Below are 17840 nucleotides of genomic sequence, written 5' to 3' on the forward strand. Positions count from 1 at the left end.
TTATAGTTTCCCTTAATTTTGTATTATTCAAGTGAAAGTGCAGGAGGTTTGCCTATTTTTTTAAATGTACTTTTTATTCTAGTACATGTGTGTGTATGTGTTTTAATCATAGCTTAAATCATAGTATATGAATTCACATCCTGGTTGTTTTTTTTTTTTTTTTTCTTTGAGACAGAGTCTCGCTTTGTTGTCCAGGCCGGAAGTGCAGTGGCACAATCTTGGCTCACTGCAACCTCTGCCTCCCAGGCTCAAGCAATCCTTGTGCCTCAGCTGCCCGAGTACCTGGGACCACAGGTGCATACCACCATGCCCGGCTAATTTTTGTATTTTTAGTAGAGACGGGGTTTTGCCACGTTGGCCAGGCTGGTCTAAAACTTCTGGTCTCAAGTGTTCCTCCCACCTTGGCCTTCCAAAGTGCAGGGATTACAGGCATGAGCCACCACATCCAGCCCCACATCCTGTTTTTACTGTTATATTTATATGCAAGCAATTTTCTGTGTTGTGACAAACTGTCATAGGTATCACTTTTAATGGCTGCATATCCAACCTACTGATATTAACTTATGTACTCATTCCTCTATTGTTTACATTAGATGGTTGTTGATGTCGTTACTGTTATTTAAAATATATAATGCAACTTGGTGGGTAAAGCACGAAATTTGAAAAGCTATAGAACTGAGTCTGAATCTCAGAAATGCTACTTTTTTTTTTTTTTTTTTTGAGACGGAGTCTCGTTCTATTGCCCAGGCTGGAGTGCAGTGGCGCGGTCTCGGAGAAATGCTACTTCTTAGCTGTATGACTTGGGACAAATTACTCAACCACTTTAATGTGAGATGCGGGTGATACTACTTATATTTTATAGGCTATAATGATTAAGTGAGATGACACATATAAAATGCCTAGTAGAGCACCTGGTACATAGGAGGCATTCAGTAAATGAGAAGTATAAAATTTCCAGTTCACTTTATAAACTTCATAAGGGCAAGCAATTAATTTTATTGTTTCCAACACCTACCATGGTTTATGATGCATAGAACTTAGCATAATACATATTAGCTTTCGTGAGCTTTGCAGAAATTTAGGATTATTTTATTAAGTGGAATTACTGAGCCAAGGCTTATAGGCATATAAGGCTTTGGAAATGTGTTATAGATTGGTCTCTACCTGGCCAAGAGTGGGTGAAATTGGGCCAGTCACCGAGGCTGGCCTTGCTGGGTATCACCTGTTTCAGGAGCATGTTGGGAGTGTGGTGGTTTGGTTTGTGGTGGCTGCTCCTGATTTGGCTGTTCTTGAGCCTCTGGCTTTTGAGAGATATATGAATCTACAATAGCATTTTTGTTGTGATATAATTTCTGAGTACTTACAAAACAATTGCCGAGGTGATATACGATCGTTTCTATGGAAGAGCTTAGGGAGACCGAAGCATCAGGTGAATGCACCTTGGTTGCTCCATTCTGAGCCCTTTGGATCCAGCTCTGTCAGCCTGTTCCATACCTGGAAGTGGTATAGCCAGTGAGAAATAATCTCTGTAAGGAGATTAAAGATACTGTCTTTATACAGATTATTGCACATTTATGCTTCTTGACTATGTCAAGGATTGAAATTCAGTTTAGGCCTTCTACCAAGTAAAGTACCCATCTACCTGAAAGAATAAAATGGCTGTTCTATTTAAAGGCAGCATGAGGGGAAAAAGCAGAAGTTAAGTATGTAAGGCCTCTTTTTCATCATATTTGATAAAAATGAATTAGCAATCTTGATTAGCAGAAAGGCAGGGGATAGATCTCTCTCTCTCTCTCTCACTCACTTTTTTTTTTTTTTGAGACAGGGTCTGGCTCTGTTGCCCGGGCTGGAATGCAGTGGTATGATCTTAACTCAATGCAACCTGCACCTGCCAGGCTCAAGTAATTCTCCAGCCTCAGCCTCCTGAGTAGCTGGGATCACAGGCATGCACTACCATGCTCAGGTAATTAAAAAATTTTTTGGGGAGATGAGGTCTCATTATATTACCCAGGCTGGTCTTGAACTCCTGGGCTCAAGCAATCTTCCTGCCTTGGCCTCCAAAATGCTGGGATTACAGGTCTGAGCCACCATGCCTGGCTGGATATCTCTTTTTTTAATCAATGGGGTGAAATAAATAAATTCTCTGAGTTTGCAATTAGTGCAATAATCACAAATGTTTAGTATCATAATGGCATGTATATATTTAGGTATGAATAATGCTGTTCTGCATATATGCCATTTAAATTAGACAGAGTAAGTTTTGAATTAATTTTCTGGTGTGTAGTAGCTTAAAAGAGAGTGAAGGCTGGGTGTGGTGGCTCATACCTGTAATCCCAGCACTTAGGGAGTCTGAGGAAGGAGGATCACTTGAGCCCAGGAGTTTGAGCCCAGGCTGGACAACATAGTGAGACCCTATCTCTACAAAAAATAAAAAACAAATTAGCAGGGCATGGTGGCGGGCACCTGTGGTCCCAGCTACTTCAGAGGCTGAGGCAGGAGGATCACTTGGGCCCAGGAGGTTGAGGCTGCAGTGAGCTGTGATCATGCCACTTCACTCCAGCCTGGGTGACAGAGTGAGATCCTGTTTCAAAATAAGAAACAATGAAAGAATGAAAGAAAGAAAGGAAGGAAAGAGGGAAAAAGAAAGAGAGAGTGAATACAGTGTACCTTTTGAGAGCTCTGAATTTTTTTTAAAAAGTATAAAGTCATTTCCTTCCAAAAGAATTTTTTTCCTTTTTTAAGACCAAAAGATTTTCAAAAGATAAACATTGCATATTCTTTACATAGTGTAAAATTAGTTCTTTCAAATCAATTTAATTAAGCTTGAGTAAAGAGATCCGTCTATAGGACAGTTTGTGGATATGTATTATGTATGTATAAATGTGCAAAAACACTTTATTGGCTATTTATAAAAGACAGAAGGGTCATATGCCCAGTTAGGAAAGGGAGAATATTGTAAAATAAGATTTAAAAACTTTTCTTAGAAAGATGGTTTCAGTATGCTTAATTTTTCCTACCCTTTTCTTTCAATAGAGGGTTGTCATCGAAAATAACAAGACTATTCTGGATATGAGTAACACTGAGGAATATGATACTAAGCCATTAAAGAAGGGTATAAAAATTATGTCTGACACAGGATATGGAGAGAAATATGATGAAGATGAAATATGACAACAGAATCAAGGTAACTGGTATGAATTTGCTCTGTGATACGCGAATACAAGGAATGTCATATTTCATTTTTTTGTATCAAATTAAATTTTGCTCAAGACTGCCACCTACCCAGGATAATTAGAAATCTAATCAGTCATTTTGCAGATCCTCTTCTGTTTCTCTTGAGATTCATAAAAAATGTGGCCAGGCACATTGGCTCATACCTGTAATCCCAGTACTTTGGAAGGCTGGGGCAGGAGGATCGCTTGAGCCCAGGAGTTCGAGACCAGCATGGGCGACATGGCGAGACCCCATCTACAAAAAAAATACAAAAAGTTAGCCAGGCATGGTGGTGTGTACCTGTAGTCTCAGCTACTAGGGAAGCTGAGGTGGGAGGATCACTTGAGCCTGGGAGGTCTAGCCTGTGGTTAACTGTGATCATGCCACTGCACTCTAGCCTGGGAGGACCCTGTCCCCTGCCCCCCCCAAAAGAAGAGATTCATCACAGATAATGCTAGCAAATGTTTACATATCTGCACCGGATAGGTCATAGTATTATTACATTCATTTTTAAATTAAGGACACTATAGTACAGAGAGTAGTTTGCACTAGACTGCCTGGCTAGTAAGGAACCAGGATTTGGACCCAGGCAGTCTGGTTTGGGAGTCTGTGCTCTTAACCACTATAGTATACTGTATTAGTTCCAGAGTTTATGCATTTCAGCAGTATTCGGACAGGGCTATTGGTCTCTTTATTCCTAGGCATCATCCTTCTGTAGGAGAGTCCAGAACTGTTGCCCCATGATCTGATACCTGGAGTCGGAAAATTGGTGGTCTTTGATCAGATCTGACAGCAGACACATTTTGTCCTGTGAGTATAATACCTTTTAACACTCTGAACTGACAACATTGAAAGATGGAGGTTTCATTAAAAAGTGGATATTTTCAGTTTTTACTGAAAGATCAGAAGATTTGGGAACAGCACCAGTATTCCTGCTGACCATAAGCTGAAGCGCTCACTGTCTTCTGCCACTTTACCTGACGTGTGTGCTTTCCTTGCTCTCCCTGTTTGTATCCTGAGGCCCTTTACTCTTCTAAGTTACTTGACAGATTCAGTGGTCAGACTTTAAAACAAAACAAAACAAATAAAAAAACTCTCCTTCCTAACAAAGCCCAGTCTGTCCTCCCAATAAATAGAAGAAATAACATTTGTTCCTTCACGATGAGTTAACCACTCAGGCACAATGAATTTTCACCAGCACTGGTATAACTTTTTGCTTCCATAAAGACTGAGATTGGTTTGGTTTCTCCCATCATCTCCCCAGGGACTGATATTTGAAGCTTTGGCAACCTCTTTGGCCTTTCCCTTGTCTTTGCCTTATAGATCAATCAGTTGCCAAATCCTGGATTCCACCACCAAACCTCTGTGACGACAACCTCCTCTATGTTCACTACGGCCACTTGCAAGACACCAGCTTAATGCAGGCCTTCCTGGCTCCTTTTCTGGACTGTCCTAATACATGGCCTCCTTAACAGGTCTAATGGCTCCCGTTTGTCTTACTCTATTTTCCATTTCCCATTTCCTCTCCTTATTCCCAAGGATGGTCAGATGAATCGAACCTCTTTTTCCCAGTAGTTGCCATGAGTTTTTCTACTTCTGTGATCATCCTTTCTTTTAAATACTCCCTCCACAAACACCCACATATTCAAAATCTACCTCTCTCTTAGTAACCTCAAATTTCACATTCTCTATCTTTCCATGATCCCAATCAGAAGCAATTTCTCCCTGCTTTTAAAGCACTTAACACATTTAATCTGTGTTTACAAATATTGTCCCTGCTTGTCAGTAAATCCTTTGAAAGTAGAGTTCATTTTTGAGTCATTTTGTGTGCTCACAACTCACAGGGTAGTATCTTGCAAGTATTACTAGCAGGTTTTCAATAATTTTTGAAGGAAGGAAGAAAGGAAGACAGGCTAAAGTCTCCTATGAGGTAAAAAAGTATTTAGCCATAGGAAGTTGTTTACTTTTTGTTACTGTTTTTTCTTCTCTATAATGTAGAAGAAGAACTGGAATATCATTTCTAAATCTATACTATTAAGTTTAAAAATAATATGGCAAAACTAGGCTGGGCATGTTGGCACATGTCTGTAGAACTAGCTACTCCAGAGGCTGAGGTGGGAGGATCACTTGAGCCCAGGAGGTTGAGGCTGCAGTGAGCCATGATTGCACCACTGTACTCCAGCCTGGGCAGCAAAGCAAGCCTCAAAACATAATAAATTAAAAAAAATAAAAATAATATGATAAAACTATTAAAAACCATTATTTCTTTCTTTTAAATTTTTTTTATTTCAGTAGGTTTTTGGAAACAGGTTGTGTTTGGTTACATGAACAAGTTCTTTAGTGGTGGTTTGTGAGATTTTGGTGCACCCATCACCTGAGCAGTATACACTGTACTCAGTGCGTAGTCTTTTATCCCTCATCCCCCTCCCACCCTTTCCCCTGAATCCCCTGAGTCCCCAAAGTCCCCAAAAGTCCATTGTATCATTCTTATGCCTTTGCGTCCTCATAGCTTAGCTCCCACTTATGAGTGAGAACATACAATGTCTGGTTTTCCATTTTAAGTGAAGTGAGTTACTTCACTTAGAATAACAGTCTCTAATTCTGTCCAGGCTCCTTCAAATGCCATTATTTCATTCTTTTTATGGCTGAGTAATATTCCATGGTATGTATGTGTATGTGTGTATATATATATATGTGTGTGTGTGTGTGTGTGTATGTGTGTTTGTGTATATATATCCGTATATATATATATACGGATATATATATAACATTTTCTTTATCCACTTGTTGATTGATGGGCATTTGGGCTGGTTCCATTTTTTTGCAGTTGCGAATTGTGCTGCTATAAACGTGTGTGCAGGTATCTTTTTCATATAATGACTTCTTTTCCTCCAGGTAGATACCCAGGAGTGAGATTGCTAGATCAAATGGTAAATCTACTTTTAGTTCTTTAAGGAATCTGCACACTGTTTTCCATAGTGGTTGTACTAGTTTACATTTCTACCAACAATGTAAAAGTGTTTCCTTTTCACCACATCCATACCAACATCTATTAGTTTTTGATTTTTTGATTATGGCCATTCTTGCAGGGGTGAGGTGGTATTGCATTGTGGTTTTGATTTGCATTTTCCTGATAAGTAGTATATTAGTCTGTTCTCATGCTGCAAAAAGAACTGCCCTAGGTGGGGTGCGGTGGCTCATGCCTGTAATCCCAGCACTTTGGGAGGCCAAGGCAGGAGGATCACGAGGTCAGGAGATTGAGACCATCCTGGCTAACACGGTGAAATCCCCTCTCTGTTAAAAATACAAAAAAATTAGCAGGGCATGATGGTGAGTGCCTGTAGTCCCAGCTACTCGGGAGGCTGAGGCAGGAGAACGGCATGAACCCAGCAGGCGGAGCTTACAGTGAGCCGAGATCGCGCCACTGCACTCCAACCTGGGTGACAGAGCGACACACTCCATCTCAAAAAAAAGAACTGCCCGAGACTGGGTAATTTATAAAGGAAGGAAGTTTAATTGACTCACAGTTCCGCATGGCTAGGAAGGCCTCAGGAAACTTTCCATCATGGTGGAAGGGGAGGCAAACATGTCCTTTTTCACAAGGTTGCAGGAGAGAGAAGTACCAAGCAAAGGGAGAAAAGCCCTTTATAAAACCATCAGATCTTGTGAGAACTCACTATCATGAGAACAGCATGGGGGTAACCACCCCCAGGATTCACTTATCTCCCACTGGGTCCCTCCCAAGACACGTGGGGATTATGGGAACTACAATTCAAGATGAAATTTGGGTGGGACCAGGCACAGTGGCTCTCGCCTGTAATCCCAGCACTTTGGGAGGCAGGCAGATCATCTGAGGTAAGGAGTTTGAGATCAGCCTGGCCAACATGGTGAAACCGCGTCTCTACTAAAAATACAAAAATTAGCTCAGCGTGGTTGTGCATGCCTATAGTCCCAGCTACTCAGGAGGCTGAGGCAGGAAAATCACTAGAACCTGGGAAGTGGAGGTTGTGGTGAGCCAAGATTGTGCCATTGCACTCCAGCCTGGGCAACAGAGTGAGATTCCACCTCAAAAAAAAAAAAAAAAAAAAAAGAACAAAAGAAATTTGGGTGGGGACACAGCCAAACTATATCAAGTAGTGATGTTGAGCATTTTTTCATGTTTGTTGGCCATTTGTATATCTTCTTTTGAGAATTGTCTGTTCATGTCCTTAGCCCACTTTTTGATGGGATTGTTTGTTTTGTTCTTGCTGATTTGTTTGTGTTCCTTATAGATTCTGGATATTAGTCATTTGTCGGATGTATAGATTGTGAATATTTTCCTCCCACTCCATGGGTTGTCTGTTTACTCTGCTGATTATTTCTTTTGCTGTGCAGGAGCTTTTTTAATTTAATTAAGTCCCATCTATTTATCTTTTTGTTGCATTTGCTTTTGGGTTCTTGGTCATGAAGTCTTTGACTAAACCAATGTCTAGAAGGGTTTCTCCAAAGTTTTTTCTAGAATTTTTGTGGTTTCAGGTCTTAGATTTAAGTCTTTAATCTGTCTTGAGTTTTGTATAGGGTGAGATATGAGAATCCAGTTTCATTCTTTTTTTTTTTTTTTTTTTTTGAGACGGAGTCTCGCTCTGTCGCCCAGGCTGGAGTGCAGTGGCACAATCTCGGCTCACTGCAAGCTCCGCCTCCCGGGTTCACGCCATTCTCCTGCCTCAGCCTCTCCGAGTAGCTGGGACTACAGGCGCCCGCTACCACGCCCGGCTAATTTTTTGTATTTTTAGTAGAGACGGGGTTTCACTGTGGTCTCGATCTCCTGACCTCGTGATCCGCCCGCCTCGGCCTCCCAAAGTGCTGGGATTACAAGCGTGAGCCACCGCGCCCGGCCCAGTTTCATTCTTTTACATGTGGCTTGCCAATTATCCCAGCACCATTTGTTGAATAAGGTGTCTTCCTCATTTTATGTTTTTGTTTGCTTTGTCAGAGATCAGTTGACTATAAATAGTTGGCTTTATTTATGGGTTCTCCATTCTGTTCCATTGGTCTATGTGCCTATTTTATACCAGTACTATGCTGTTTTGGTGACTATGGCCTTGTAATATAGTTTGAAGTCAAGTAATGTAACGCCTCCAGATTTGTTCTTTTTGCTTAATCTTGCTTTGGCTATATGAGCTCTTTTTTGGTTTCATATGCATTTTAGGATTGTTTTTTCTAATTCTGTGAAGAATGGTGGTGGTATTTTGATAGGTATTGCATTTAATTTATAGATTGCTTTTGGCAATATGGTCATTTTCACAATATTGGTTCTATTCATCCATAAGCATGGGATGTGTTTCCATTTGTTTGTGTCACCTATGATTTATTTCGGCAGTGTTTTGTAGTTTTCCTCGTAAGAGCCTTTCACCTCCTTTCACTTAGGTTAAGTATATTCCTAAGGTTTTGTTTTGTTTTTGGCAACGATTGTAAAAGGGGTTGAGTTCTTGATTTGATTCTCAGCTTGGTCGCTGTTGTTGTATAGCAGAGCTACTGATTTGTGTATGTTAATTTTGTATCCTGAAAATTTGCTGAATTCATTTACCAGTTCAAGGAGATTGTTGGATGTCTTCAGGGTTTTCTAGGTATACGACCATGTCATCGGCAAACAGTGACAGTTTGACTTCCTCATTACCAATTTGGATGCCTTTTATTTCTTTCTGTTTTCTGATTGCTCTGGCTAGGACTTCCAGTACTATGTTGAACAGAAGTGGTGAAAGAGGGCAACCTTGTCTTGTTCCAGTTATCAGGGGGAATACCTTCAACTTTTCCCCAGTTGGTATAATGTTGGCTGTGGGTTTGTCATAGATGGCTTTTACTGCCTTAAGCTATGTCTCTTATATGCCAGTTTTGCTAAGGGTTTTAATCATGAAGGGATGCTGGATTTGTCAAATGCTTTTTCTGCGTCTCTTGAGATAATCATGTGATTTTTGTTTTTAAGTCTGTTTATGTGGTGTATCACGTTTATTGACTTACAGATGTTAAACCATCCCTTTATTCCTGTTATGAAACCCATTTGATCATGGTAGATTATCTTTTTGATATGTCGTTTGATTCGGCAAGCTAGTATTTTATTGAGGATTTTTGCATCTATGTTCATCAGGGATATTGGTCTGTAGTTTTCTTTCTTTGGTATATCCTTTCTTCATTTTGATATTGGGGTGATACTGTCTTCATAGAATGATTTAGGGAGGATTCCCTCTTTCTCTATATTTTCTTTTTTTTTTTCAGTGAGGGCAGCAGGGAGACAGGGTCTTGCTCAGTTGCCCAGGCTGGAGTGCAATGGTGTGATCATAGCTCGTTGAAGCCTCAACCTCCTGGGCTCAAGCAGTCCTCCTGCCTCAGTTTCCTGAGTAGCTAGGACTACAGGAGTGTGCCCCCACACCTGGCTAATTTTAACATTTTTTGTAGAGACAGGGGTCTTGCTATGTTGCTGAGGCAGGCCTCAAACTCCTGGCCTCAAGCGATCCTCCCACCTCAGTTTCCCAAAGCACTGAGATTACAGGCGTGAGCCACTGTGCATGGCCAGTGTTTTCTTACTTTATGATATTCATCGCTGACCTAGCTTCAGAGTCACTACCAACTTCCATAGCATCCTGTAAAACAAATGGGTTACTAAAGCACATCACCTTCAAACATGGGTGTCTGAGACAGAACACCTGAAATTTATGACAAGAGTGCATTATGTTTACTTACTTGCCATCTGATTTCATTGCAGAGGATGGGCAAGTGAGCTGCTTTGGAGATATGCCGTGACTCTGGCTTAATCTCACAGTGAATGCCACCTTGCGATGAAACTGGGGCAGGTGGTCCTGAGGGAGGGTGGTGCTGTGGGTGGTACACCAGAGCTCATGTCAGAAGCTGAGCTCAGGTCCTGCCACTGCCACCAACCAACAAGTGGTCTGGATAAGTTTATAAGTCTCTTTGCCTTTAAGTGAAGAAAACTGTGCTTTATCTCTAAAGTTCTTTTCAGTTTCAACATCTGTGAATCAAGCTGTTAGATTGAAATTTTCAGTGCATAGAATCAGCAAATGTCCCCAGAAAGCCATCGATATGAGCAGTCTAAAGATAAATGAGAATTCTGAAAATTGTATTTTAAAGTGGCTCCTAATGAGTCCCTGGAAATTTGTGCATTGACATAGTAGTGTATCTTCACACAAATGTCATATATTAGCATTTTTGTTGTAATTCCCAGAATGGCTTCCCAAAGATACTGGGGTTGGCTGGTAGGCATTTCCTTAAGTATACCAACTTGCTGCCAAATTCTCTGTTCTTCTCCTACTTTTAGCTCCAAGGATAACACATAAAAATTGAACTACTGCTACCGTTTCTTCTAATAGTAACAACTAAATGCTATGCTACTGCATATTTATGTCTTCTATAAAGCTATTTGTAGACACTATTGCAAATAATAAAATATAAAGGGATGCACATTGGATGATAAAATTAATGCTCTTGGTTGTTTGATATTTACGGAGAGAAATAAATAGAGATTGAGCTAAAGGTTATCCCCAGCGGGCAAGAAAAAGGTCACAAGTTTATGCACAGCAATACACTTTTGAAAGTGGTTTCTATGAGACACATGGCTAGTTAAAATTGTCTTTCTTTGCTGTTGTATAGTAGGTGCAGTAAAACTTTTCTTTATGATTTATTAAAAAATATGTAAAACCCAGTCTGGCCTCTTAACAGAATTGCCTAATAAAATTGCAGACATAAATAATTATATTGAGGGATGGAAGCTAGAAGGGGTGATTGAATAAGATGAAAGAACGAGCAACTGAGCCGAGCAACTGAAGAAGCTCATTTTCAGGGGATAGAGTTGCAGAAAAAAACACTTTAACAATTTCTCTTTTGATTATTTGAAATAAACATGGCATATTTAATAAAGAAGTATAAAGCACAAATGGTAATCCTGTAAAAAGACGACAGAAAACAGCAATAATTGTGATCCTTATAGTTAGAGATTTTTCAAATTTGAAGATCATGTAAACATTCCTTTGGGGAATTTCAAAATTAGAATGCATATCGAGTATCATTAGGCATGTGCTCAAGTGCTAAGTGGTACAGTTATATCTAGAACAGCAAGATGGTACTGTGATAATTAAAGAGAAGAAATTGGCTCAAAAAAATTATTATCAAAAGTGAAAACTTAAAAAATGTGTATGCCCCTCTATCCAGAAACTTCACAACCAAGAATGTATCCTAAGAAAATGTAAATATTCGGCTGGGCGCGGCGGCTCACCCTTGTAATCCCAGCACTTTGGGAGGCTGAGGAAGGCGGATCACGAGGTCAGGAGATCGAGACCATCTTGGCTAATGCAGTGAAACCCTGTCTCTACTAAAAATACAAAAAATTAGCCGGGCATGGTGGTGGGCGCCTGTAGTCCTAGCTACTCGGGAGGCTGAGGCAGGAGAATGGCATGAACCCGGGAGGCGGAGCTTGCAGTGAGCAGAGATCATACCACTGCACTCCAGCCTGGGAGACAGAGCCAGACTCCGCCTCAAAAAATATATATATATATAAATACAAATAATGCTTTTCTTTGATTCTGTTTACTCCAGTTTTACTTATTTTTTTAAAAAAAGAAAAAAAAAGCTAAAAACAATCCACATCAATAAGGGACTGTTTACACCAATTGTGGCACACCCGTACCATGGAAGGACATCCTAATGATTTGGGATAGTGGTGGGAGCTGCTTATTTCAGGAAGCAGAGGAGGAAGATGATGAACATTTTGACTTTCTTGTACTCTGGAAAATTTTCAAGTAAATGAAGTTGATTTTAACAATCTTCTAACTTTACTTTCTGCTCTTCTCTCTCTTGGAATCTCTTTGGGGTCCCAAAATTCTCTAGCTAACTCAGTCATTATAACATCTTTACTTTACAAAGTAATTTGGACTCCTCTCTCCTAAACTGTTTATGATCTTTACAACTTCTTCCCTCCCTTCACTAATAAATCCATAGAATCTCTAAAAAGATTCAGGGGTTTTGTTTGTGGTTTTTTGACAACCATAGGCACTGCGGCAGTGCTGGGGACATCAGTGAAGGGTATGGGCTATGGTTTGCTAAAAAGGGGTAATCTATAAATTGACAGTCTGAAGTCAGTGATCGCCTGCAGCATTTTTCATAGAATCAGATCACATTTATTCTCTGCATTAGCAGAAGTAAATGACTGGCATTTTTTTTATGGCAAATGGTGCCTCTCCTATACCAGCAAGACAAATCCTATGTAGTTAAAAGTAGAAAAGGGCATCAAACACACAGGGTTATTTGTTAATGTGTTTCCAGTTTCAGAAAATACCATAATGACTTAATTATGTCTGGTTACATTTTCTTTTAACTTTCAAAGCACTTTTCCATCTCCTTTCATTGTATCCTTATAATCACCTGTACAGAAGGTAGGGGAGGTACTATTGCCCCCATTTGAGAAATGATGAAACTGAGACACAAAGAGTTAATTGCAGGGTAGTAATAGGACCCAGGATGACTGACTCTGTGCCAGACATTTTATCTTATAGATCACAAGCAAGAGACCCCCTGGTGGCCAGTAAATTATTGTTGTAGAAGCTAAGCAGAATTTGAAACCATTTCCAGGAACTTAGACTGGGCTTGGAGTTTCAAATTTCATTTAAAAAAAAAAAAAAGGCAGGGCACCGTGGCTCACGCCTGTAATCCCAGGACTTTGGGAGGCCGAGGCGGGCAGATCACGAAGTCAGGAGATCAAGACCATCCTGGCTAACACAGTGAAACCCCATCTCTAATAAAAATACAAAAAATTAGCCGGGCGTGGTGGCGGGTGCCTGTGGTCCCAGCTACTCGGGAGGCTGAGGCAGGAGAATGGTGTGAACCCGGGAGACAGAGCTTGCAGTGAGCCGAGATCGTGCCACTGCACTCCAGCCTGGGCGAGAGAGCGAGACTCCGTCAAAAAAAACAAAAAACAAAAAACAAACAAAACAAACAAACAAAAAAGACAAAAATCAAAACAGCTGTTTGTCCTTGATAGGAGTGGAGAATTTTATATGCGGAGATAATAATAGACCAGTGATTTTTAAGCAAAGTCAGTTTTGCTCCCCACCCCTAATCTCATCCCTCTTCCTGAAGACATTTTTGGTTGTTGCAAATGGGAAGGAGTATTTTCTTTTTCTTTCTTTCTTTCTTTTTTTTTGAGACAGAGTCTTGCTCAGTCACCCAGGCTGGAGTGCAATGGCATGATCATAGCTTACTACAGCCTTGATCTCTTGGGCCCAAGTGATCCTCTGGCTTCAGCCTCCTGAGTAGCTTGGACTACAAGTGTGAGCCACCATGCCTGGTTAATATTTTAACATTTTTAGTAGTGACAAGATCTCGCTATGTTGAACTCCTGAGCTCACGGGATCCTTCTGCCTTAGCTTCCCAAAGTGCTGGAATTACAGGCGCGAGCCACTGTGCCTGGCCTTTTGTTTGCGGGGTGGGGAGGATTTGGAGAAGGGTATATTACTGGAGTATTACTGGCATCTAGTGAGTAGTGGCTGGGGATCCTGCTAAACATCCTAGAATGCACAAGACAGCCCCCATAACACAGACTATCCAGCTCATAGTTTTAATTGTTCTGAGGTTGAGGGACCCCTGCTTCAGACTGTCTCTTTGCCTTGGTTAATGGTGTGGCATGTTCTCAGTTTGCCCTATGATTAGTCTCTGCCATCGAAACTATACAAACCACTGGGCAAAACTTTTTAAAAGGGAGTTCAATAATGTGTCATCTTTTACCCCACATTTGGTGCTTTCTCTTAATTCTTCATCCCTTCTCTCAATACTTTCCCCAGTTGTCATCACCCCTACTTTTCCAGCGAGCATTTGGCTTAATTCATATACCTGTGTTTCTCTCTTTTTCCTCTCTGACATCAAATTAACATGGTTCAGTTCCACTCTGGTCTCTTTTTCTTGCTCTCTTAGAGAAAACACTGAACCTCGTGGACACTGGGTGATGGGTGGAGGTGCAGGCCCTGGAGGTGCCCCCAGGAATGTCGGTTGGGCCTCTCTGGGAGACTGCTTATCTGCCAGCTTCTGTTATTAATTTTGGAAGAATGCTTGGGTGGAGGAGGAAGAGGCCTTCCCTTAGTGCCTTAGAGAAATCTCACAGGTGAGATTTCCTAGAAGTTAACTCTACTTCCGAAAGGAGGGTGAACAATTATACTCCATACTCACCTACAAGTTGTAACTCTTATTTGTTTAATAGCAATAGACCCTGTGGATAGTAGTCTCTGGCCATGCAGATATTTTCAGTTTGTTCTTAGACAATGGCGGAGTTGAATTTACTAAGAAGAATACTTAGAGTATTAGAGGGGCTTTCTGATTTTTTTGAGGGGGGCGGTTACAGAGGACCAGGTAATTTTGGATTTTATTTTCCAGAAGAATGCTGACATGGATGAGAAGCATTATTTTTATCTCACTGATAAAGATTAGAACTTTCATATTCTAAACAATTGATTTCTTGAATATGACTGGACTAAACCAGTCTAATTAGGGTTTGTTCTGAGCTAGGAAAAATGTGTTAGTCATTATCTAGATCAGCAATTCTCAAAGTGTGGTGCACAGACCCCTGGGTGCTCCGCCTGAGATTTCTTCCAAAAGTCTGCAAGGTCCAAACTCTTTTTATAATAATACTAAGATGTTATTTGCCCTCTCCCCACCTCTTGTGCCACTTCTCTCTAATTTTGCACTGATGATGCAGAAGCAATAGTGATGCGAACTTTGGGTGCCTTGGCGCAAATCAAGGCAGTGGCTTTAAAGCACACTAATTGTCTTTGTGTTCTTCACCTCCATGCACTCACAGTAAAAAGAAAAGCCGGTTTCACTGAAGAAGGTCCTTGTCAAAGTAGTAAAAAGTATTAATTAAATCTTGACCCTTGAGTGCCCATTTTTTAACATTCTGTGTGATATAATGGAAAGTACACAGAAAGCATTGTTGCTGCATACTGAAGTACAAAAGTGATTGTCTTGAGCAAATCATTTATGCAATTATTTCAGCTGCAAGCCAAACTAGCCCCCCTCTTTTTTTTGTGGAACACCATTTTTCACTTGAAAGAGTGACTGGCAGACAAACTGTGGTTATTCAAACTTGGGTATTCAGCAGAACTTTAATCAAAAACATATGAAATAAACCTGTCATTTCGAGGAAAGAAAAACTGACAGTATTTTATTAAAGATAAAATTTGGGTTTTCAACTAAAATTTTGAATTTTGGAAGACCTGTATTCACCACTGTGAGTATGACAGTTTCCTAGTACTAAAAGACTTTTCTGATGTGAGAAATAATGATATGATTAATACGATTTTAAAATATCATCTAAGGAAATGTGTCAAGTTTGGGAAGATGTCAATAAGTCTATGTAGTGATATTTTCAATATGATGTTACTAGATGATGCATGGCTGAAAGATCCATTCAGAGTGCAAGACAGACCAATGGATTTTAACGTAGCAGGGTAGGAAAAGTTCATCGATATAGTTTCAGATTCCACACTGCAAATCACCTTTAAGAAACTACTACTTATTGAATTTTGATATGGTACCAAATAGTAATATCAACAATCATCTTAAAAAATCATTAAAATATTCTTCCCATTTCCAACCATATATCTGCTTAAGGCCAAATTTTCTTCATATACTTCAACCAAAACAACAGATTTCAACAGATTGAATGCAGAAGTAGATATGAGAATCCAACTGTCTTATATTAAGCTAGACTTTAAGGAAATTTGCAAAAATGTAAAATAATACTTCTTTTCTTACTGATTATTTATTGTTTCAGCAGTAGCTATTTCTCATAAAAATGTGATTTATATTAACATGTAGTGGGTTTATTAATGTTATTTTAAAATAAATACTTAAAATCTATTTTAACTTATAGTACAGTAAATATTAATAGCTAAAAATCCACAGCACGGAAGAGTGTAAAGGGATCTTGAGATGAAAAATCTGAGAACTATTGATCTAGAAGAATATAAATTACAATATGGGGCCAGGTGCGGTGGCTCACGTCTGTAATCCCAGCACTTTGGGAGGCCGAGGCAGGCTAATCACTTGAGGTCAGGAGTTCGAGATCAGCCTGGCCAACATGGTGAAACCCTATCTCTACTAAAAACACAAAAAAATTAGCTCGGTATGGTGGTGCATGCCTGTAATCCCAGCTACTTGGGAGGCTGAGGCACAAGAATCACTTGAACCCAGAAGTTGGAGGTTGTAGTGAGCTGAGATCGCGCAACTGCACTCCAGCCTGCGTAACAGAGCAAGACTCTATCTTAAAAAAAAAAAAAAAAATTGCAATATGGTTACTGCAAAGTTGATCCTTTCAAAGCAAACATGTGCTATTCCCTTTCCTTGTTTAAAAACATTAATGACTACATGTGGATGGTACTTTGTGCTTTCCAAAGTGTTTTTACATGCATCAACAAGTTAATCCTTTGAGCAATCCTGCAGGTCAGGTATCATATTCTTTATCTTATACTGAAGAAAACTGAGATTCAGAGCAATCATCAAGCAGCTTATTCTACGTCAGAGAGCCAGTGACAGAGCTGGACATTAACCCTAGATTTTCCAATTTCTAATTTCATTATATTTTTGTAATACTAATTTATAGGTTCCGAAACTATTAGAAATAATTTAGTATATGAATAGTGTACATTATAAACAACTTTAAAGGGTTTATTAAATTACTGTACTTTTGGGTAACAAACATTAAACTCAAATATACATAGATAATCTTATTGGGTTTGGGTTATGTTCTTTATGTCGAACATGCAAATTATTTCAAATTCTGAATGAGTAATGTCTAAATGAATGTTTTCGTATACCTACTTCTGTTCATTGTATGACATTGAACTATATGAAACTGCCAATATTATCACATTTTTGGCTTATAAAAATGACAATTTCATATGCCTCAACATAATACAATTTTACAAATGCAGAAAAGATTAATAAGGCCTTGTAAAGCAGGCTTTATTTATTTATTTATTTATTTTTGAGATGGAGTCTTGCTGTCACCCAGGCTGGAGTGAAGTGGCACGATCTTGGCTCACTGCCACCTCCACTTCCCGGGTTCAAATGATTCTCCTGCTTCAGCCTCCTGAGTAGCTGGGATTACAGGTGACCGCCACCACACCCGGCTAATTTTTGTATTTTTAGTAGAGACAGGGTTTCACCACATTGGCCAGGCTGGTCTCAAACTCCTGACCTCAAGTCATCCGCCTGCCTAGGCCTCCCAAAGTGCTGGGGTTACAGGTGTGAGCCACCACACCCAGGCAAATTAGGCTAAATTTATATCAAGAGAGCATTAAAAAGAATAAACTGAAAAATAAGAGTTTACGTACAAACCCCAGGCCTCAGTCCCACATCCCAGTTGTCTGAGGTAACCTACTATCAAAACAATTTCCTGTGTGTCCTTCCAGGCATTGCCCACGCATATATAATCAAACGTGTAGCTATTAAAACATACACACACACACGCACACGCGCACACACACACACAAATGGGTTCATACTAACAAACTACTTTGCCAATTGCTTTTTTCACATAATATTTTGGGATATCATTCCTTCCAATTCATGTAGTTCTATTCTTTTTAAAA

The 17840-nt window shown here is 39.9% G+C and overlaps 1 long non-coding RNA gene across 1 annotated transcript in view; it reads left to right on the forward strand.

Moving 5' to 3' along the window:
- The first annotated feature begins 3033 nt into the window (after positions 1 to 3033).
- Positions 3034 to 17840, forward strand: part of LOC134732500 (uncharacterized) — a 33835-nt gene continuing 19028 nt past the window's right edge. Inside the window, exons 1-2 of the long non-coding RNA XR_010115741.1 lie at positions 3034 to 3184; positions 3915 to 4023. This is a non-coding gene — a long non-coding RNA (uncharacterized lncRNA). The remainder of the gene's footprint in view (positions 3185 to 3914; positions 4024 to 17840) is intronic.

This window comes from Symphalangus syndactylus, chromosome 14 (genome assembly GCF_028878055.3).
Source record: "Symphalangus syndactylus isolate Jambi chromosome 14, NHGRI_mSymSyn1-v2.1_pri, whole genome shotgun sequence".
NCBI lineage: Eukaryota > Metazoa > Chordata > Mammalia > Primates > Hylobatidae > Symphalangus > Symphalangus syndactylus.